Raw genomic sequence first — 23,313 nt, 5'->3', positions numbered from 1 at the left:
ATAGAGTCTTCAGAAATTAATGATCTAACTGCTAGTTAGTTAGGTTCTTAAGGAATTTTTGAAGAAAGTCTTGGCAAGTGTAGAGGACTTGTCCCCCTTTCCCTTTCTTTCTCTGTCTTGTATCTGTTTTCCCTTCCTAACAGCACTTTGATTCCTTTTTGGGTGGTTAGATGAGTGGAACTGTAACCAGAGGCCATACCCAGCGGCCTATACTCGGCCTAGGGGTGGGTGCATGGTCACTAGCTTGATTAAGTGGGTGTTCATGTGCAGTTTCAGTTTTGAGCTAGAGGATTTTCCTTTCTCCCAGTGGGCATTTTGCTCTGATCATACCTACTGTGGGACTACCTTAGCAGTTCCTATTCTTTAGTCTCCATGTCTGTCTTGGCAAATGATGGTTGCTAAGCCTTATTTTCCAGTGGAAAATTAGGCTTATTTTCCATGATTCCCCCAGCCCCTAGACTTCTTCCAATAATCCTCCTCAAATTAGCCAACTGGCTTCAGTCTTGGAACCACAGAAGCTGAAGTAATAGTTGACGCAATAAGGAGCTAGATAATAAACAGGCTATGTTTAGAGGTTTACAATTAAAATATCATTCATTAGGGACGCCTGGGTGGCTCAGTTGGTTAAGCAGCTGCCTTCGGCTCAGGTCATGATCCCAGCGTCCTGGGATCGAGTCCAACATCAGGCTCCTTGCTCAGCAGGGAGCCTGCTTCTCCCTCTGCCTCTGCCTGCCATTCTGTCTGCCTGTGCTCGCTCTCTCCCCTCTCTCTCTGATAAATAAATAAAATCTAAAAAAAAAAAAAATATATCATTCATTACTTCCTTCCATCATGTGTAAGTACCTGAACGTTTTGTAGTGGGTTATAAAAGGTGCAGAGTTCTTAATTTAGTGTTTTAAAAGTGGGCCGTTTTGCTGGACTTCCCATGACTCCTGTGTTTGGTAGAGAGAAGTCACTTCTGGCTACTTCTTTAAGTTCTCAAAGGGTGTGTGTGTGTGTGTGTGTGTGTGTGTGTGTGTGTTGGGGGAGAGCTGGAAATGGCAAGAGAAGCAGAGAGATCTTCGCTGCAGTTTTGGGGGCCCTGGGCTGGGGATTGTGAAGGGACCGTGATTTCCTTCCCCCTACTCCAGCCTCCCCAAACAAAACTCATTACGTATTTTTCTGCTTTTCCCTGAATCTTTATTCTTCTTTTGAACACTTGCCTTGCCCTATTGAACACTTTCTTTTCAATTATTTTGGTCTCTGGCCTTCCTTGTGGTTTCTCGAGAATGGAATGGGCAAGTGCATTCTGTTTCCCCTTGTGTCTTGTTTGCTTACTACTTCTGTGTTCTGTGCAGTGCCTAGAACAAAGTTGGTTAATGATTTTTTCACAGGAACATCAATTTTGCACTCCTACTGTGAATAAGTAGCATGAGTGCCTTGTATGGTAGAAAGAGACTTACCTGACATGTTAGGAAACATGGTTTCTAGTTTGGGCGCTGCTGTTGGTAGCTTTATGATCCTGGGCAAAATACCCAACTTTTCTTAAGGTCTCAGCTGTAAAATCAGGATAACCTTTGCCCAGTCTTCTGCATCGAGGTGTTCTGAGGTTGACATAAACGTAATGTGTGTGAGAATGCTTAGCCAGTTGTCAGGTGCTGGCATAGCATCAGTGAATGATGGTGATGCTGATGACGATGATGCCATTTATGTTGAACAGATTGAAAAATCAAGGGATTTTTTTTTTTTTTAATATAAGGCCAAGTAGAAAAGGGACATAAATTTAAAAACCAAAAATAAAAATAAAACTCTACCTAGTACTTGTGCTGGACATTCTGTCCTTGCTCCTCTGAGCCCCAGGAGGCTACCCTCTCTTGTCAGCATTCCCTGGTCTACCTTGCTCTCCAGCACTGGGTGAAAAGCCGAGAATGTGAGTTTGGAGTATTATTCCCTACCTTCCGTGCAGCTCTGTGGTTGGCAGTGGCTATATCCCTCAAGGAGGGCTGCGGGTGCCGGGGACATAGTAAATGGTTATGGTAAACTTTCAGCGTCTGGGCATTTTGGTGGTACAGTTGGAAGGGTTCTATCAATCAGTTTTTAAAAAGCAAGTTTTGGTGAATTGAAAAACCTTATGGTAACCCTAGTATATAAAGACATCCAATATTATACATGTTTTGAATTATCTTTTAAAATTCACCTTTATTTTTGTCAAAGCAACCTATCTACCTTGTTTGAATAGAACAGCACTAAACAGCAAATACTGAAAAACTGCAACACCTACCCCCTCCTCCTGCATTTCTCCTACCCTTCCAGCCCACACCCCACAATTGGCAGCTTTCAACTCTGATACTTCCGGTGTTTATCCGTTGCCAAAAATGTGCTTATGCTGGGTTTTATTTCCCTGCTGTATTGATTTTAACAATAGTTCTTTGACAGTCCCCACAACCCCCTAACATAATTATATCACAATTTTTGCCTAAATCAAAATTTAACACTTAAATTATCACGTTGGTCTGATTGGTAATGTGTTCTTTAATGTGGAACTCTTGGCCTTCCTTGTAATTAACATAGGCTTTCAAAATTTGCTTTCTTTCCTAGGCACCTACCTTATGAGGTGTAGGCAGTAATAGCATTTCCATTTTATAGATGTGTAAATTGAGTCTTGAGGCTGAAGTATTTTGCCCAGAGTCACACAGCTAGTAACCACCAGCCAGTCTCTCTAGGGGAAGTCTGCATTCTTAATCATGACGTTGTTTGCAAACACTGTCACTTCAGCTGTTATCCTAATGGCTCTGTTAAAGCAAAGCAACACTTTAGGTCTATCTTTCAGGTTCAGAATCAGTAGATCTGAGAAGGGTACCAATGTAGAAAGCTCCACAGTTGATTCCATTGATCAGCAGGGTCTGAGACCTTCTGTTCTATATCCTGTCATTACCTGTAATCACCATCCTCACCATCATCATCATCAACAGCATCACCACCACCTCCGTCAGCAGCAACAGAGGACAGTCTTGTGTTCTGTCACTAAGTAGAAATCCTGGTTTTAAAATTACAGTTAATTTTTCTTTTTTTTAAGGTAATAGGACTTGCAGGAATATATTGAATATATTAAGTTTGGCGGGTGCACAGAGGAACTGTGCCCTGTAGACGTGGACAGGGTATGTTTTCACCTCAGTTTGTTGTTACTTTATCTGATTAAAAAAAAAAAAAGGCAATAAGAACATTGTCTCTGTATTAACCCTGACCTTAAAGGGACTCATTTTTTTTTTTTTCTGAGTCCCCTAAAATGACATCTAGGGGGAATACAAAGCTCAAGTAAAAGAGAAACTTGGATGTCTTTGTTCTGTTTGATTTTCACCCCCTTCCTCCCATGCTTGTGGCATTTCTTGTTTATCAGGCAGGAGAGAAGCAGTAAAATTTGGCCTGGGGTTTTCTCATCCCTAGGTGTGAAATTATTTCAGAACTATAATAATAATACTTTGCATTTCTATAGTCCTTTTATTTGAAGATCTAAAAGTATTCTGTTGGTGTTAATAGAGCTTCCCAGCACCCTCTGAAGTAGGTAAGTATTATTAGAGAAGATTTCCTCCAAGAATATTTTCACTTCATAGCCCATGTGTGACTTGAAAATGCTCTTGTATTGTTTGGGAATCTCAACTATTTTAAAGTGCCGTGCATATAGGGCACTTGTTTTCCTTATATTCACTAATTCCCAGCTATTAAGGGAAATAGAGTCCTTTTCCCATGAATAGGTGTGGCACTATCTAGCGAGAATTAAAATAAAAGTGTTCTGTTACTGGCTTTTAGTTGAATGTTTTTGAAAATATTCACTCATGTTCACCCACCATGGAACTATCTTACAGTTAATTTTTCTTTTTTTAAGGTAATAGAACTTGCAGGAATATATTGAATAACTAGTGGGAGTTTGACTTGGTAATGTGTCCTTAGGGAGCTCATGACGTGTCAAGCCAATTAAAAAGACAAACTGAGTTTGCATTCTGATTTAAAGGCTTAATTTTGAAAAATTGCTTTAAATGTTGCATACCTGAATTTTAATCATGCAGACCTTCCTACTTGGTTATTATTATTAATTTTTTTCTCATAATGTTGTGAAGTTTCATCTTTGTGGTGCTCTGAGTGTCACTGATGGAGCATGTCTGCCATAGGACGTGTGAGTAGCAAGAATTTCCCGTCTCCTCCAAGGACCTTCTAGCCAGACTAAAAATCAAATTGATGTGAGACAGATTAACAGGAGAGAAGCACATTTGATTTAATACATGTGGAGAATCCATGTATGTGTTGAAACTCTGAAGATAGTCAGGCCGGATGAGATTATATGAATTAAGGAGAAGAAGGTAGGGCTTGGGAGTTTAAAGTGGAGGAATTGTAATTCACAGGGAGATGAAAAAGAGTAAATATTCGGTAACCAGATGTTTGCTGGATCTCCCAGAAAGAGTGGGTCAAAGAGAGGACTTTGCGGATACAGGCCTTGTTAGGTTCCTCCCTGTCTACGAGGTAAAGAGATTTTTCAAACCTTCTGGGTTTTGATTGCTTTTTAACTGAAAATAATTTTCATGTTAAAATGGTCCATCTTGGGGCTGCCTGCCCTTGGTCCCTACATACAGAACATTCAAGAAAAGGACCTCTGTTCCTTAGTCCATGCTGGTCACCCTGAGAGTTTCCTCATCCATGCAGTTTTGGGTGGTCCTCTAGTTCTCTCCAAAGGAAGTTGGGCTCTTTTTCATTTCAGGGATTTAGTATTTATGTTCCCAGAATCTCCTCATCATCCCCATCAAAAGTTCTATGACCTCCCTAGAGATCTGCCTGGGAATAGGGTTCTAGCCTTCACTACCTTAAGAAACTAGAAAACCTCTAGTTTCTCGCTGGTAGTATTCCACCTAAACAAGAATGAGGGAAACAGATGGTTTTAAACAACACAGTCCAAACTTGGTTTTATCCCTGTCCTTTTTGCTAGTGTCTAGCACATTCCCTTCCATGAAAGAAGAATCCTTAGTAGGGGCCAGATTTTGTGTGTGTGTGTGGGGGGGGGGTTGTTAGAGATTGCCTTCTAGTACTTTCTACACTTGGACAAAGGGAATGCAATCTCTGTCGAAGTTCTTAAGATAAGAGGGGAATATATAGGAGGGATAACAAAATGCACAACTTGGTATCGTTAAAATATGCTGCCGAACACTGAGACAAGGAGACGCATGAGCATTTGTGCTGTGCTTTATGACTGTCATGATGGAGACAGTGTCGGAGGATCACATGGTTAATTCTTTTTCCTGGCATTTCAGTTGTCTTCCTTTTAGGGAGAAATTCACTGAAGACCCATCATCTGTAGATTTGGAGGAATGTGGGCAGAACCATGAATCTCGGCACCATTTTCTCCTGAGTCTTTTGCTCAAAGGAGGTCACATAAATTTGTTGCTAATTATGTGAAGATAGATTTATCAGTGAAGATGCTTTTGGCTGCAAATAATTAGAAAGTCAATTCAAAATAGTTTGAACAATAAGGGAATTAAAAAAAAAAAAGTCTTCCTACCCTCTCCATGTCTACCTGCTGAGCCCCATGGATGTCATGATTGATGGGAAGGCATTATAGAACCCGGGCTTTAAATGTCTGGAATCCAACCTTAATCCACTTTTCCCTGGTGCCAAGCAACTGGGGACCCACCAGGGTGCCTTTGATGGTTGTCACTGTGCAGCAGAGAGAGGATTTTGAGCTCTAAGCTGTTGACAGATTGCTAAGTATTGTCAATTATTTTGTGAATTTCTCTACCAGCTTATATTTGAACACAGAATAAAAGCTATCAGAATAAGGAAAATGAATTATCTTAAGGAACAAGATATCCCAAGGGGGCAGCTCCGGGTTATGGTAATATGGTGGCTCAACACTGTCATTAAACTCTTCATTTCTTGCTTTTTACCTCTGCTATTTTCACTGTTTTGACTTGGTCCTCAGACTGGCTGCTTTAGGGATTCTAAAATGGCTTATTCATTCTGGGGAGTCACCTGGACATGTGGTAGCATCCATTGGCATTAGAGACTATTTATTCTTTTTATTCCTTTTTAAAAACAAGAGACCTTTCCTGTAACTCCTCTAGCAGGCTTCTTGTGAGGTTACGTTTGGCTGATTGCAACCACATACTCCTTTCTAAATCAGACACTGGTACAGGGGATGGGATGACCTTGCTTGGCTTAGGTTGGTGCTTTCCAATCTAAATTTCTTCTTGTCAGGGTATATCGAGAACATGATAACATTTGGTCAGCATGTTTGGTAACTAGGGGGGCTGCTTACATCTGGAGGTGTCGTGTGTGTGTGTGTGTGTGTGATGGGGGTGTGACTGAGGGCTCTCACAGTCTTGACCCTGTTCTGCCCAGCTGCCTTAGGGGCCAAATAGATGGTATCTGAGCAGCTGTAACCCATTCTCTGCTTTAAGCTAATCAGGACTTACCCCTGAGTTGGGTTAATCTCACCTTCCCTAGTACATGGCTTTGTGGATGGAGGACAGTCCAATAAGATTGAGGTTTTACTTTCAAGGCACAAGAAGGGGTGGATGGCTGTTGGATAGGCCCTCAGTGGTGTCTGCTGTGTGGATATTTCTTGTTTTTGCATATATACCTAATCTCCTTCTTTGAATCATTAGTTCTTTATAGAGAAAGGACCAAGTTTTGCAAACGTTAACTGCTCAGTGATTATTTGTATATTGAATGAATGAATATGTATTAATTTACTTGACTAACTAATGCTTTCAACACCACTGACCTCCTGAAATGTGCCAGGAGGTCAAGAAACTCTTGATGATTTTACATCTAGGGAAGGAGACAGATCACAACTATTTAAAGAACAATACATATATAATTAAAAGTTAAGTCTTACTGCAACAGAAGGCAAAACAGAGCAGACCTCTTCATATGCGGTGGTCTGTGTGGGCTTGAGTTTATGACATTTTAGCTGAGATCTGAAGGAAGGGCGGTGGGGGGGAATCAGCCATGCAGACAGGGGAAAGAGGGTTCATAGTTTTTCACCCTTCTACTAACTAGCCCTTGGTTCAGAATCACTTGTTTTTAAGAAACAAACCAAAACAGAGACAAAAACAACAAACGATGGCATTTGCTCTAAGACAACCAGCTAGCTTATGATTTGAGGACAGATTGGACTGAGGCTTCTGAGACATTGGACCAGAAGTGGTTAACCCCCTGGCGCAGGAGCGGTAAATGGATAAACCACCCTAACTCTCAGTGGCTCCATCCTAAAGCACAGTGACTGACTCGGACTGCACATCCTCTCCCGCCACTTCTCCCTGCATACTTGCTGCTCTGCTCTGTGTGGCCGGTCCACCTTGACTATCCCTGCTGCTCCCTCATCCCTTTTATGGGGTGGTCAGAGACTGATAGGAATCGCTTCAGCTTCTCTTCCCTGGGAGCAAGTATCTGAGGAGCTTGAGCTAGGTCAAGTGCTCGCACTTGCTGGAGTCAGCTTTGGTCTGGGCCCAAGGCCTCCTTATTTCTATTTAATCCCATGACTGGGAGAGATTCTCTGACAAGGTGCTGTATAGGGCAGGTGGATGGGTTAATCCCCTTGTTAAATGTTGTTTTTCAGGTTTTCCAACTTAAACAACTCTGGGAGGGCCCCAGTGATGTAAATAATTTATTTATTACCTGAATTACTTAGTTGAACACTGATGCCTATTGCTGGGCAGGGCACACAGTGGGTGCTTACCAAGCGGTTAGTGATGGTGAGAATAGCAGAGTGGACCATGAGATCTGGTAGTTCTTTCTTAATGGTGCAGGTCAATTATTTTACTTTGAATGGAATACTTCTCTGTTTTGCAGATGAAAAGCTTTTTTTGTAAATGCCAGTCTGTATCTTTAAACTACTTTATAATCACATTATTCACATTACAAAAAGAATACACTTGCATTTTAGTTTATTTGGGAAATGGATCCCTAAAAGAGAAGAAAGTCGAGATTGTTGGAGACCCTACTGCCCAGAGACGACCACTTATGGCATTTCGGGGTCTTATCTTTTCAGTTCGTTTTCTTTGTAGATAGACTTAAAAAAAAAAAAAAAAAGGTATGTACTGCTTTTTCCCCTAAAAAAATGATAAGTATTGCTTCTTAAATTTGCACGGTGAACATTACAAATTCTTCTACTACGCCCTCATTAAGTATGGCCCTGGATTCTGCCATGGGGATGTAGCCTATGGAAGCCGGTGTATAGATTGGGAAATCACATCTGTCACTGAATGTGCTTCTTAGGCTGGGACGGATTGGAATGCTGACCCTGAGGTTGTGTGGCTGTGCAGATACTGAGCGGTGATCGTTGAAGTTGGTCAGAAATTAAGTTTCTGTGATAATGATCACTCTTGTCCCCCAGGCCACCACTTTCCAGAGGGTGATTTGCATGAAGCTCATTTTCTGTTTTGCAGGGAGGAGACTCAGCTTGAGCATCCCTGTCAGGAAAATAATCAGCATCCCCCTCAGGGTTCCAGGAAGCTTCTTTGCGGCTCAGGTCAGGGTGGCCCTGCAGACGGCACTTGCTTCTCCCGATAAAGCAAATGTAAGCATGCCAAATTGCTTTGCTCCAGCTTAACCCTACTCCAGAATGAATCCATAAATGCTACAAAAGGAAAGCTTATGAACATATGCTACACAGAACTCAGAAAGCGTCCTGCCTACTTAATCCTTTTCCTACTTCAGGGGGAAAAAAAATGTCTGTTTATACTTGAACTGAGAATTGAGGGATCACAAAAATGAAGATTGGATGCCTTGCTAGAAATCACCAGTTGTGTTTTCTCATTTCCCTTAGAGCCATGGGTTGATTTTTCAATACAGCTGTGTCAGTGGGGAAATGTACCGCTCTCTCTAGAGTTTTTAGACTCACTCCCAGTTGTGTGACTGTGTCTAAATGCCTTTTGAGGAAATGCAGGTTTGCCTTGTTTAAATACAGAATGTTCATTACGGTGGATTCTGAGGACCGGAGGCTGTCTCTTCATGTCATTATCTCCGCCCTCCCCGACTATGACTCCCCGTTTAGATTATTGCAGATGGCGAAAGGCACTTCTCCACCTCGTGTTCTTGGAGCAGTTCTTCCGTGGAGAGCTGCATGGAAATTACACTAGATGTGCACTAGCTCAGAGGTTCAGGAACACACCCTGGCACTTACCGGGCACATTCATCCTTCTGGTTCAAGATGATTCCCCTGCAAAACAGTTCATCTTTTTTCTTGCAGGCATATTTGCTTGCAGACACCCACAGAAGCTTTCTGGCAAGCTTTCTGGTCCCAAAGCAACTCAGATTTTTTTGATCCTGCTCTGCTTGCCGTGGGCCTCCCCACACTAGAGCTCTGGAGGAGACTAGCAGGTCGGCTTCACTCTCTTTCCCTTGCACAGAAGTGGATGCTATGTTTCTGCCTGTGTCTTATTTAATGTATGTCTGTATCTTCCGGCTCTCTCGGGCTAGGGGTCTACAGGGCCATCCGGTTTGACACCAAAGGCACTATCTGTGTATAGCCAGTCATAATGAATAACTGTAAACATGATTAGATGCCTGCCCGAAGGGGGTGTTAGCCAAGAGGTGTGTGAATCTGCTTGGAGGGGCAACAGCTGAGATGTCAGAGTAGTTTACCATCTCCTGGGTAGAGGCATCGGGAGAGTGTTCTCTGTCTGGAAAATATTACAGGCATCAGATCCTAACCTTCCCCTCCTGCGGCTGCAGGTGCTCATCCTTCTGATTTAGAAAGGAGGGATGCTCTCTGGGCATTGTAAGTGTAGGGGATTCAGAGCAAGAAAGAAGTGAAACATGCATGGGGCTTCACGATGGGAGTGAACTGTGGCCATCCTCAACCCAGGATACATTTGGTAAGGTGTGTTTATGAAGACTGTACATGATGCTGTTCCTGTGTATGACAGTGGGACCTGCTAATCTGCTCCATTTTCTGTGAGCATTAAAAACTTCATACTCTGATACTGGTGTTAAAAAAAACAAAAATTCAACCAAGTAAATAAAAAAAAAATCTAATTGGCTTTATTAAACCGTTCAAGAATTGGGCAGCCTCCCAGCTGTCAATGTGAGGGGAGCTCCAAAGGGCTACTGAAGGTGAAGGAAAGGATTTTGAAGGTAGAGAGGTGTGGGGAGGGGGAAGGAAATCATTAGCAAAGAATTCATTGTTTTAGGTGAGGTTGCCCTCCTAAGGGGAATGGAAGGGGTCTGTCAGTAACCTTTCTGGTGCTGACCAGGAAATTCCCACATTGACTGAGTAAAGGTTATGTTCTCTGGACGTTGAAACTGCAGTTAGGTTAGTTATTAAGTCATGGTTTACGGACTTGGGGCCTTAACCTAAGTGATGCCATTTGAAGCCTGTGGTTTTGTTTTCAACACTGGCAAACCAGAGAGGTATCAAGGCAGTGAATGAAAGCATGTGGGTGTTACACTGTAACAAGACATGAAACCGTTATGCCGTTGATAGTTTATCTTGGTATTGTGATCTGGTTCAAAAATGTTGCCAGCATCTTTGGCTTACCATATACTCTGGGCAATGTGGTAGTCAATTTTCTTTAACTCTCTGATTTAATTTTTATCACTACTCATGGGGCAGATGTTTTTCTTCAGAATTTAACAGATGAGGGAACCGAAGTTCAGAGAAGTTAACTAACTTTACCAAGATTGCACAGCTTGTAAGAAGGGGGCACTGAGAAGAGAGAATACAGCAGATCCTTGTTCAGCTAGGGCAAAGGAAGGGGAACTTATTTCTCCAAAAGGTGTACTGATGGGATTTTTGCTACATTCCTTGATATTTTTGGACAGGTTGGGATAATTTGGGCATTCAGGTCCTCCTTTTGGCAAAGCTGATTAATTTTCATTCATTCATTCATTCATCTATTCGTTTGTTCATTTATGGTTGATGAATTCAGATTCACTCACTTGCTTTTTCTATAAATTAGGCACCTGTTTTGCTGAGAGCTAGGTATTAAGAGCAACGGAAAGATGATCAGAGAACTGAGAATCTGATTGGAGAGAAGGTAGCCACGGAGAGCTAGAACATACGGCACTTTGGTGAATGTGGCACGAAGCAAGCAGAATTCAGCAACTCACTCCAGGAGTTATTGGGGTGACCTCTAGGTAATGTGTCTCCTCCTATTGGGAATCCCTGTTAGCATTCCAGAAATTTGGTCTCAGCACAGGGACTGACATTTGTTCTGCACTGTCAGCCACGATGAAGAGACCTATTAACAGCATGCGATTTCTTTGTGATGGGTAATTTGTGAGCTCAGATGTGTGAAAGAGCTGGTGCATAGAAGTGGAGAAAGACCTCCATATCAACCAGTACAGTGGACCTCCGCTATGACACAGATGCAGGGACACCCCCTGACACAAATAATTGTACGGTGGGCGACAGCCTGCTCCTTTGTACTTGTATTTCTTATGGCTTATGACATGCACCCCACAACACCCCAAGCATGCAGCCTTCACACATGGCTTCTTCCGGTTCTCAGTGCCCTTCCTACTTCTTTCTGGCGGTCTTTCCTGCTTTAGTCCAAGCACAGGCTGCAGGAGTGTTGAGAATTTGTATATCACTCATTTAGTACTCGTTAGTGTGAATTTAAACCAATAGTTTATTACAGTATTTCAGGTAGTACATGAGATGATGTTGGATGGATACTTTTTCTATTCTATTTCTAAAATATGGCAAGTGATATTGATTGTATACTAATGATACTGAATATTTACAGTGGCAACATAAAATTATCTTTTTTAAAGAAAGATTTTATTGATTTATTTGAAAGAGAGAAAGAGAATGCACAAACGGGGTGGGGTAGGTGAGCAGGGAACCTGACACGGGGCTCGATCCCAGAGTCCTGGGATCATGACCTGAGACAAAGGCAGATGCTTACGTGGGTGACGTGGCCCCTAAAATTGTCTTTCCAAAAATTTCAGTTAGCAAAGTTGAGTCGATTAAAAAAGGCTGCCTTCGGCTCAGGTCATGATCTCAGAGTCCTGGGATCGAGTCCCGCATCGGGCTCTCTGCTCAGCGGAGAGCCTGCTTCCCTCTCTCTCTCTCTGCCTGCCTCTCCATCTACTTGTGATTTCTCTCTGTCAAATAAATAAATAAATAAAATCTTTAAAAAAAAAAAAAAGTACTGTATTAATGTTAGAACATTGGTTCACAGATATGAGTCATGAAGTTTTAGAACAATTTACCTGAGTGTATTTGCATTTCAAAGTCTCTGCCTTTAACTGTGGAATACGTGTGTTTTGTCTCATAGGAAGAGAATTTAATTGATCAGGGCCAAGAGCGTGCCTCTGAGATCTTATACTTCCTAGGTACCTAGTTCACCCTCTAGGGTTGTAATTTATCAGTTACAGATGTCTCGTGTGATAGACAGCTCATGTCACATCAGGCTTTTCTTTTAGTTAATGGTTACACTTTAGAGGAAGTGATTCTTCCTTTGTAATGTCCAATTTGCTGCAACTATGAGGTATGTGCCCATGGGATTTTTCATTAAATGCTCATGTAAGCAGGGACTAATGCAGGTTGGAGTATGTAGACATGATATCTAGAAGAGCCTGAATGAAGAGTAGCAGCCACCTGATCATACAATATAACAGAAATGCAATAGAATAAATGGAATATTTATTTCACATACCAAAAATAGCACCTGAATCTGCTCCTCAACCATTTTAAACAAGGGACAGGAAAAATTGTCAAAAAAGGGGAGATTGTTCTCTGAAATAGTAATTAGGCTAGGACAGAGAACAAGCTACTGCAAGTTTTCAGTGAGCTTGATGTGTCAGAATTCAGGGGCTTGCTAGTATTAGACTATGTGGCAGGGTTTTTTGGTCTTTCATGTGCGTCTTTTTTTGAGGCAGAGCCAAGAAAGGGGACCCTGGGGAGTCAGAGCAGCCTGTGCTGGTGGAGTGAAATGAATTTGCTGATAATGTGCACATGACAGGCCAGGTGACATCTTGGGCTTCTTTCTAGCTTGTGGTTTGGATCATTTTTCCCCCCTGTCATACAATGTATTTGTTTTTTGGGGGGTACTTCTTGGAGGTAGGAGAAGGAACAATTACTCTAAAGGTCTGTTTTAATGTCATATTCTAAATGCATTGGAGAGGCTGTTACTACACAAAGTTATTGTTTATCCTTTTGGTAGAGACAAATATTGGTGTTTCTGTAGTATGTATCTATTTATTTGTTAGAGTCTACTAATGGTTGATGAGCAAGAGATAGAAAAGAAAAAGTAAATATTAAATAGTATAGCTATTACTATGGTTAGTCATTATTTCGTTGGGTTTTTAATCTTGTTTTGGGAGCCCAGTTCTTTCTGTTGACAAGAAACAATTAATTGCTTTCACAATTTAGACTACTGTGTCATCAATAGATGTTTTGTAAAGCTAAGAATATCATTTTAACTTAGTAGTGTTCATTTTTCTTAAATTAAGTATGAGCTAGGGAAAATAATCCAACTTTCAAAAAATGGTGGAGATATATTTGCTTGAAATGTATATATCTTACATGTGAGTGGATGTTCCTGTGTTCCAATAAAACTTTATTTACAAAAAAAAGAGAAAGAAATGCATATATCTTGCAAAAATATTATCTTGGTGACTTAAAGAAACTCAAGCTTAAAATGATAACTATTATTCACTGTCCCTGGCTTGGCATGAGGATCAGTGAAGTGACTCATTCAGTAATCAGCTTTCTGTAACTCTGCTGGGGGCTGGGCATATGGCTGTTAGCATCACTGATAACATCCCTGCTCTATAGTTCCTGTGGTCTAGCTTTAAGTAAAAACTGGGTAAATGAATCCCTTAATACGTTGCATGATACTTTTTGTGTCCAAATCAACTGTTATTTCTTGCAATAGCATCAGTTTTATCCAGACAGCTTTATAAACTCAACCTTGGTGTTTAATCATGGTAGATAAGCAAAATGCACTTGAGATCTTTGCTCCCTAAATGCTGGAAACTGATTGGATGAGAGAAATTGAAGGACTGTCATTTTCTGGATGTTTCATATTTATGGAAGCAGGGAACAAAGCTAGAGTTAATCTATTCTTTAATGTTTTTGATGGTTGGGGGGGTAAAAATGAAAAATCTCTTTAACATACTATCTTTGACTTCTGGTAAAGTGAAATGAACCTAATCAGCACCGATGTTTCTAAAAATGTGTCAAATGTTTACATCTTAAATGCTTTGTTAATGAGCTGTCTCATGAAAATTTACCACAGCATTGCTCTACATCTACTTGCTAAAGCCTCAGAGGCCTAAATCCCAGCAAACATTTTCTGGAAATTGTAGGTCACCATCATGATTGACTACAACACCCGCCCCTCCCACACACTTTCATTACAGGAATTAATATAGTGAATTGCTATATGAATTGTTTGATGCTGTGAGGGAAAGGAATGCCACGAGGTTCTAATGAGACTATCAGCAGCTCTGTCGTTGGCAAAGTCAAACTTCTGTGTGTTTTCAGACTGTCCACCTTCTTGCCCACAGTATATATTTTTTAAAAATATTTTATTTATTTGACAGAGAGAAATCACAACTAGACAGAGAGGCAGGCAGAGAGAGAGGAGGAAGCAGGCTCCCTGCTGAGCAGAGAGCCTGATGTGGGGCTCAATCCCAGGACTCTGGGATCATGACCTGAGCCAAAGGCAGAGGCTTTAACCCACTGAGCCACCCAGGAGCACCCACAGTATATTTTTTTGTCTTGATTTAGCTGGCAAACTGCCGAAGGAAGAGATTGATTGTTTTATGTCATCTTTTTACAGAAGTATAACATACAGGATTTGTACACTTGCAGATCTATAGTGTGCACATTGATGAATTTTCATAATGTTCATGCCCAAGGAACTAGCATCCAGAATAAAATACAGAACATGATCCTCTCATGCCATCTACTCTGCTCCTAGCCCAGGCTACCATTATCTTGACTCTAACATCACAAACTGGTTTTGCCATGGTTTTGACTTCTGTGTAAATGGAATCATACAGAATAACCTTATTTGTCTGTGGCATCTTTGCTCAACATTATGTTTGTAAATTTGGAGTGGTTTTTTTTGTGTGTGGTTAATTTTAAGAAATAATGTAGGCTTCTGGGTGTCAATTAAAGTTGTAGGGTGGGAAAATACTTTGGAAACTTTAAAATGCCTCGCAACTAGAATGTTGGGTTGGTTGACTGGCCATTCAAGTAGTCTGGTGTATTTTAATGTGCTTTGGGGAAAAAAAAATTGGTGTCATTTAGTTATTATGGCTAGTTCAGCTATGCAATTTGCATGTGCAAATTTGACGGTGTTTTACATGGAATAACTCATTTATATCTTAATAGATAATACTGTAAAATTTTTGGGTATTAGGGTTTCAAAGGTCATCTTAGAAATGTACTCCCTGAGGTTTATTCTTGTATAGGTTAGTGGATAACTTCTTATAATTGACTAATTAAAGTACTTTTAAACCTAAGGCTATATCTTAATATTTCTATCCTTTTGCATTTAATTGCATATCTATTTGAAGAATCTCTAACATTTTCTCTTCCACTGTCATATGATACATAGGATTTGGCTCACAGGTCAGACTGCCTGCTGGGTTACCCTCTTCTGGGAGGCCAACTATGTACTGATCTTCTTTTTGATTTATTTGTTTATTTATCTGAGACAGAGAGAGAGAGCACACGAGAGAGCATGAGCAAGAGGGAGGGGCGGAGGCCAAGAGGAGAAGCAGGATCCCTGATGAACAGGGAGACCAGGACCCTGGAATCATGACCTGAGCTGAAGGCAGACCCAGGCACCCCATGTAATGATTTTCTTGAAAAGAACATCTCTCACCCCATACCCCTACCCCACCCCTATCAAAACCAAATGAAACGCTCCCTCCTCAGCAGCACACTGCAGTGTATAAGAGGGTGGGGTTAGTGTCCTTGGGTATGGAAGTGGGTTTCTCAGCCTTGACTAAGTTGCCTTTCCTCCTCTGAAAGTACCAGCTCCACCTCTTACTGATGGTTACTGGGAGGAGTCCAACGACATCGAGAAGTGAACACGGTGCCTGGCACAACCTAAATGCTCCCTAATTGCCAGTTAGTATTGCTATAAGCATTCCCTTCTGTATTTTTCCTTTTAACACATAATGTTCTAGTGATCCAAACCAGGCAGGTGATCCTTAGAGTAATTCACTCTTAAACTTTAAATAAATATGTGTATCTATTTAAAAAACAAAACAGAACACCACTCTACACCATCCGTCAAGCGGAACAGACCCATTTAAACACCATCTAGACTAACAGGATGCATCCCTCATAGCTTTTTAAAATTTTTTGTACAGAACAAAAAACCCCAGGAAGCAGTGGTATTTTTAATGCTGGAACAAATGCAGTATCATTTTTCAACGTCTATCTGATGACAATCTGGTTATTAGGTTGTCAGAGTTTTCTGACAAAATGTAGTGTTGGACTACCTAATTACATTGCTTCAGAGTCCAGTGGGGCTGCTGATCTGGTTCCTAATAATTTTTGGTCAGGGTTGTTTTGTTAAAGGCAAACTTATCAGTCATGTGAGAAATGTTTGCTTTTTTATGTTTACTAGTCTAAACATTAAAAAAAATCCACTTAGGCCTGATGTTGTGGGGAAGAGTAATTATACAGTCCTCCTTCTCAGAATCCTGATGTCTCAGCCATTTAAAAGTTTTAGATTATGGGGAAGAAATGTCAAAAAGCCAGAAAGTTCTGTAGGTTTTATTTTACTTTATACTCGGGTGTTGGAAAATATAGCAACGAAAATTAGCTGTCTTAAAGGTGTATATTTAAAATCACTTCTCAAAAAAATAATAAAATAAAAAAATAAAAATAAAATCACTTCTCACTATTCCCCTTGCCTTTATTTTATTTTTAAAGACCTAGAGTTTTCTCATTGAGAAATATTTGAATACTTGAGCAAAGGAGAATACAGTTAGAGAAGTACTTTGAGGGGCACCAGAGTGGCTCAGCCCTTGAGCATCTGCCTTCGGCTCAGGTCATGATCCTGGGGTCCTGGGATTAAGCCCCGCATCAGGTTACCTGCTCCATAAGAAGTGTGCTTCTCCCTCTCCTACTCCCTCTACTTGTGTTCCCTCTCTTGCTGTGTTTCTCTCTGTCAAATAAATAAATAAAATCTTTAAAAAAAATTAAAAAAAGAGAAGTACTTTGACACACCTTCTTCTGTATCAGGACAGTCTCAGGTTTTGTGAGGTCAGAAGCTTATACTATTTGGAGTGAGGGCAGTCCTCTTTAAGAAAAAGAATAGGGGCACCTGGATGGCTTAGTCAGTTAAGTGTCTGACTCTGGATTTCAGCTCAGGTCATGGTCTCAAGGTCGTGGGACCGAGCCCCACAGCGGGCTCCACGATTCTCTCTCCCTCTGCCCTGCCCCCCCAATAAAAAAAGAAAAAATAAAAAGAATAAAAATTTGTGAATACAAATTAGATACAAAGGTAAGTCTCTATTTCAGCATTTCAGTTCAATGATTTGATTCCTTTTCTTTCACGATCTCTCTCCCAGAAAATCTTTAAATAGGAATGCTTCTTGATGTCTCCTCCCACTTAGACCAGTGACTCTCAGCAAATCCCAGCACCCCAGGGCCCCATGGAGCAGGAGCCCCAAAGATGAAGCTGCATCAGCAGCCTGTTATTCCTTTTCTGCCTATTTGAATATGCTGTTGAGTCCATGAGACAATACCTGGGTGGATGATAACTAGCAAGCTGAGGAAGACTTCCAGTTCGAATAAATTGAAACCGAGTCAACCTCAAGGCAGATATTACAGATTCTTAAGTGAACTGGAAAAGAAAGATTTTTATAAAGTGCAAAGCCTTAAAGGGAGTTCTCGAAAGGTAGAATTATTTCAGGATATGTAGCCTCTGAGAAGAAATTGTTGCAGGGAAAAAATTCATTAGAAAATATATTAAAAAAAAAGAGGAATTGATGTTTTCTAGAAAGATGTTTTCTGAGGTGTTGACTTCTTTATATGACACACGGTAAACTCCCTGGCGGCAGAGTGACATCGAGACTTGACATCTGTGTAACTCTATATGCTATCTTTAGAATCAGGTGATTGCGGCACTGGCCTACCATCTGTGGGGCATGGATCGCTGATCGTTATTTGATGGGTCCAAGTGGACACGCTTGTCTTTGTCACACTAGTGGCCTCAAATGCTCACACTCTGAAGATAGCTGTTCAGGCGGGAGTTTCAGTCCTTGGCCTGAATGCTTTGAGACCTACAGAAACCTAAAAACCCACGTCAACATTTCCAGTGGGTACATTCGTCACTTAACTGAGCATTTGTCACCAGTCACTTTGTTAAACACTCTGTGATGCTAGTATTTGTCAACTACAATCAGCTTACACAGAGATGAAAAGGGACCTTGCCTCCTGCTTTATCTTTGCAGTTCCAGGAGACATCAAAATCCCACTAATTTGGGAACTTAGATGAGTTACCTAAGTCGTAAGATGAAGCTGAGTCGCTGGTACCTGGCAGGTGCTCATTATTTAATGAAAGATTTTCTAGAGCTGTTTGGTGCCTTTGATGGAACAGTCAAGCTGCTGTCGGGGTGTAGAGTAAGTGGCAGAGATGGACACAGAGAGGTGTTAGGAACGTTAGTGGTGGCTTAGGAATGTATTTTACTCAATGACATTTCTTTAAGACAATATACTTTCAACCTTATGAGCTACTTTTAATTATTTGTGTTTGCTTTTTTTTTTTTTAATATGTGTTTTGTGTAACAGACTACAAAGTATGCATTACCACCTCATTCTTCTTTCGTCTTCCTCCCACATTAACAGTATGTAACCTTACCTCTGTCGTGTCCTTTGTTGTTTTCTCATCCTTTCTCGTGAGTTGCACAGCAGCCACATTAGAATCCAGGTCTCTTCTCCCCGTACCAGACGCAGAAATGCAAGCATAGGAAAATGTGCTTTTGTGGTTTCCACAAGATCATGCAGTATGTTCCATCAGCACTGGGACCCAGCTCCCTCCCTCCAACCTCTATTGCTCTCAAAGACTCATCAATAGGCCAGTTTAGATCATGGGACCCTCTTAAGCACCCCATTTCAAGAAGGCACATAGAATTTTGTGGTGACATCTTAAATGCCTGTTTAATGTATATAGATACAACATTTTCAAGACGTCTAAAATATCAGACTATGCTGAGAAATGTGTGCAAATAATCTCCTGGAATTAATGAGTGGAAGAGATTTAAGAGGTGTCTTAACAACCAAAAACAAAGTTTGGCATGGCCGTAGCATGTGAAAAATACACTTCCTATAGAAAATACCTGCCAAATAAAGCATTTTCCTTTGGAAATTAACCAACAATTAATCCATGAAGATGGAATCCTGAGTTTCTTTTTTCCTAGTGCAGATTCTCTGTGTAGCTCCCGTTTGCCCATGCTGATGGATCCTACAGGTTTTGAAATCCTTCCTGAAGCTTTATATTAAATGACATGCCTATTCATTTAGAAATTTAAAATGATTATCTTTACTTACATAAATAATATCTATAATTAAATGTTTCCTTTTTCCAAATTGCTGTAAAAATTATTTTATCATGGTGGTTCTTGGTTTTGAGACTCTGAAAGTGTTGTCAGTTGTATTTACTTTAGGGTTAGACCTTAATCCATGTAATCATATCCTGTGTGTACCACAAGACCTTGAGTGTCCTAGTATGTTTTTAGGTTACCTAAGGCAGAGTCGAGAGCATAAGTAGAGATGCAAAAACTGCGTCTGTTTATCAGGGGAGGATGCATGGTGTTTCTGTAGCAATTACCCTTCCCTTTGGTCACCTTCTGCATCCAGCCTTTAGAGTGGGACCTTCCCTCACCGCATCTGCCTTATTCAAGTGTCGTGGGGTCACCCCACAAGTTCTCAATTAGTGCAGGTCATGATTCCACCAAAAGGGTCCTTTTCCCATTGCTGTTTGTTTCAACAAAGTGGTTTCAGAGAGTCCAGAGTGCTGCAGAATACACAGGGTGACAACAAACAGATGACAAGTTAGAAGAGACACACCAGCTGTGATGACTCAGCAGGTGTTGGGCTTTAAGTGAGGAGTAGTGAAGATCAGAGATTAGGCTGCGGTTAAGATGTGTGTATAAAGCTACTTCTCCTTAACCTGGCTGGGTGCCCAAACCTCCTGCTAAAAGAGTCACTTTTAAGTGTTAAATTTAAACCTCAATTTCCTTTTTTATAGCCTAATAGTCTCTTTAGGTTCTCAGAGGGTAGAGTGGTAGGAAATTTGTGTGTGTGCGTGTGTTTCTATGCAACTTTCTTCTACTGAAAGCTTGTTGGAAAATGAGAGCTATGTTTTGCAAATAAACCCCAGTAGTCTAATACGCTATGTACACATATATTCAACTGTGAAATATTGTCCTTCTGAGTTATCTGCAGTTCCTGCCACCAAAGACATTGTAATAATAATAAATATCAGAGATCTTTAGAAACAACACACACACACAGACACACACACACAAACACACACTGTGATTATGTTTAGGCAAGCACAGTTATTGGCAAATAAATTATCTAGAAACTTTTGGAATAATAGATGGATTAGTAAATTGTAAAATCAAATCAAAATATAACTGATTAAGTTTTTGAAGAGAGAATTTTTCTTTTCTTTCTAGCAAATTTAACCATAATGCAACAAAAAGACAAATTCTCATGGTGCCTAGAGGGAAGATTACAGAACACAGTGTAAACCAGTGACCCGCAGGCCAATCTAGCTGCACATATATTTTGTTTGATCTGTACAATGTTTTAAAAAATTCGTGTAGGGGACACGAATTGGTTGAGCGGCTGCCTTCGGCTCAGGTAGTGATCCCAGCGTCCTGGTATCGAGTCCCACATCGGGCTCCTTGCTTGGCAGGGAGCCTGCTTCTCCCTCTGCCTCTGCCTGCCATTCTGTCTGCCTGTGCTCATGCTCTCTCTCTCTCTCTGACAAATAGATAAAAATCTTAAAAAAAAAAAAAATTGTGTAGTTGCCAGCACTTTACAAACTGAAATATTTAAAATAAATTTGTCAGTTTCCAAATTCCCTTGGAAGATATGGTGACATCTGTCCCTCTTTCTTCTATGGCAGTATTTCCCTGGAAAGAATAGTGGCTGCCTCTCTCAGTCTCCAGGCCCACGGTGCTCCCCACTCCCCATCATGTCCTTGTCTGCAGGTGGAGGGGTGCACTGCCTGTGTTATCTTGCCAGGCCTGCCTCATTCATTTACATTACTCACCTGCCCTGCCAGCTTTTGTTTGTGACCCCTGACTAAAGAAAGCCACCAAAGCCTGCAAATGTTACAAAGGCTGGGACAGGTAGGGGCTTTGTTTTGCAGAGAGAACTAGCATCCACAAAAGTGGTGAGGGGTTAGGGGTTGGGAGATGGGTTGGTGGTGGGCAGCATTCTAGGAACATGGACTTTAGCTCAGTGTCAGAATAATTTTAGAAACGACATCTCAGCCCTGCAACTGTCACAGAAAGTGTTTAGACACAGTCAGATGACCATCTATCAGGGAAAATGAAGAAGGGATTCCTCTGTTACCTTGGGAACTGGACTATATCCCTTTTAAGGTATTCTTCAATGCTTAGAATAAAAAAAAAAATCATTTAAATTGGATAATATAGTCACAGAAGTCAAAAAGTGTTAAAAAGTGTACAATGGAAGGTCAGCCTCCCTCCGCTTGTGTCCCTCATGCCTCAGCTCCCCTCCAGGACACAAATATTGTGCCTTTCATATGTGTCTTTCCAGAGGGGTTCTACGCAAATCCACACTTAGGTATTTTTCCTCACATGAATGATAATTCACTGTATATACTGTGTTGCCGTTGCATTATTTTTCCCTTACATCTAAAAAAAAAAATCAATTTTATTTATTTATTTAGTGTAGTTGACATACCATTCCCTTGCATTTTTAAAGCTGTTTATTTTAGCATATTGCCTATCTTAGATCATTGCATATTGGTACATGAAGAACGACCTTGTTCCTTCTAATGCCTTCATTATGTTCACCAAGTAATCTACGGGAACCTTTAGGTCCACCTCTGGGCAATAAATGAAGGCCACTGTGGTCACAATAAAAACTTTCTCTCCTTCTGACTGTTTCAGGACAAACTACTCTAGTTATATAAAAAAGGCATAATTAAAGGCACCTGGGTGGCTCAGTTGGTTAAAGTCTTGCCTTCGGCTCAGGTCATGGTCTCAAGGGTCCTGGGATCGAGGCCCCGCATTGGGCTCTCTGCAGAGCGGGAGCCTGCTTCCTCCTCCCTCTCTGTCTGACTCTCTGCCTACTTGTGACCTCTGTCAAATAAATAAATACAATCTTTTTTTTAAAACAAAAGGATAATTGAAGGGATGTGCTAACAATAATTCCAGAGGTAGCTATGTTACCCCACAGTTCTGGAGTAGGGTTTCTCAAACTTTAATGTGCATAAAAATGATCTGGGGATCTTGTTGCAGAGCAGATTCTCTCTCAGTAGGTGAGGCCTGACACTGTGCATTCCTGACCCGCTCCCAGGTGACGCTCAGGTTACACGTTGGAGTTGAGGAAAGCAGAAACAAGACTTGTTGCCATTTGTTGCCATACTGTTTCAGTGTAGTGGGTGGTGGTGTTCAGATTTCCCCGATAGCCATCCTCCTCCTACTTTACAGGTTGGAGGTGGTGAGTTTGGAGGTTAATGGTGGTATCTTTTGCTTATATGAAAGTAGAGTGAATAGTATATGCTTAGTTTCTGTTTCAGTATATTTTAACAAATCCTTGATACACTTTAGTTGACATGTGGTTAAATTATTCTTTTTTTAAAAAAATTTTTTGTTAGTTAACATACAGTTAGTATTGGTTTCAGGAGTCAGATTATTCTTTCAGTCTATAAGATTATAACTATTGAAGCAATATTTAATTTACCATTTTATATTTTTCTGCAAAGTGCTTATTTACGTATGGATCCTTTTGGGGATAAAATTTAATTAGAAATTAAAGCAAAGGTCATTTAGCCATGTTAGGTGCCTTATTTATCTTTTTCACCAGACTCTAAAAACATTGTTTAATTTGTTTGTCCTCTTATACATTACTAGTACCTATGGCACCGATTCTCTCTTCGACCAATCTTCGACCAGGTTTGGCTTCTCTGAGCCTTGTTCTCTACTAGGCCTCAGCCTTGACCCTCATCCTGTCTTTGGCCTGGCCAGTCCTTTTTATCAAGAATCCTACTAAGTTATATGTGGTCACCCTAGCTGTCTGATGGTGTTCTTGATCTCCCATCCCTGACGTCTGAGCCCTTGGCCTGTTTTTACCATGAATCCTGTTAAGCCAGTTCAGCA

General features: G+C 40.9%; 1 protein-coding gene across 8 annotated transcripts in view; it reads left to right on the top strand.

Moving 5' to 3' along the window:
- The window catches only part of FHIT (fragile histidine triad diadenosine triphosphatase), a 1,430,768-nt gene that overhangs the window by 40,980 nt on the left and 1,366,475 nt on the right, over positions 1–23,313 (top strand). Inside the window, exon 1 of one of the 8 annotated variants that reach the window (XM_059161371.1) lies at positions 8,524–8,545. The exons of the other annotated variants lie outside the window; for them this stretch is intronic. The gene's annotated coding sequence lies outside the window, so the exon portion shown is untranslated. Of the gene's footprint in view, positions 1–8,523; positions 8,546–23,313 lie in introns of those variants that run through there. 8 annotated transcript variants of the gene reach the window in all.

The sequence above is a fragment of the Mustela lutreola genome, chromosome 2 (assembly GCF_030435805.1).
Source record: "Mustela lutreola isolate mMusLut2 chromosome 2, mMusLut2.pri, whole genome shotgun sequence".
In the NCBI taxonomy this organism is placed as follows: Eukaryota; Metazoa; Chordata; class Mammalia; order Carnivora; family Mustelidae; genus Mustela; species Mustela lutreola.
Note: the sequence above shows the minus strand (reverse complement) of the source record. Positions and strands in the feature narration are given on the sequence as shown.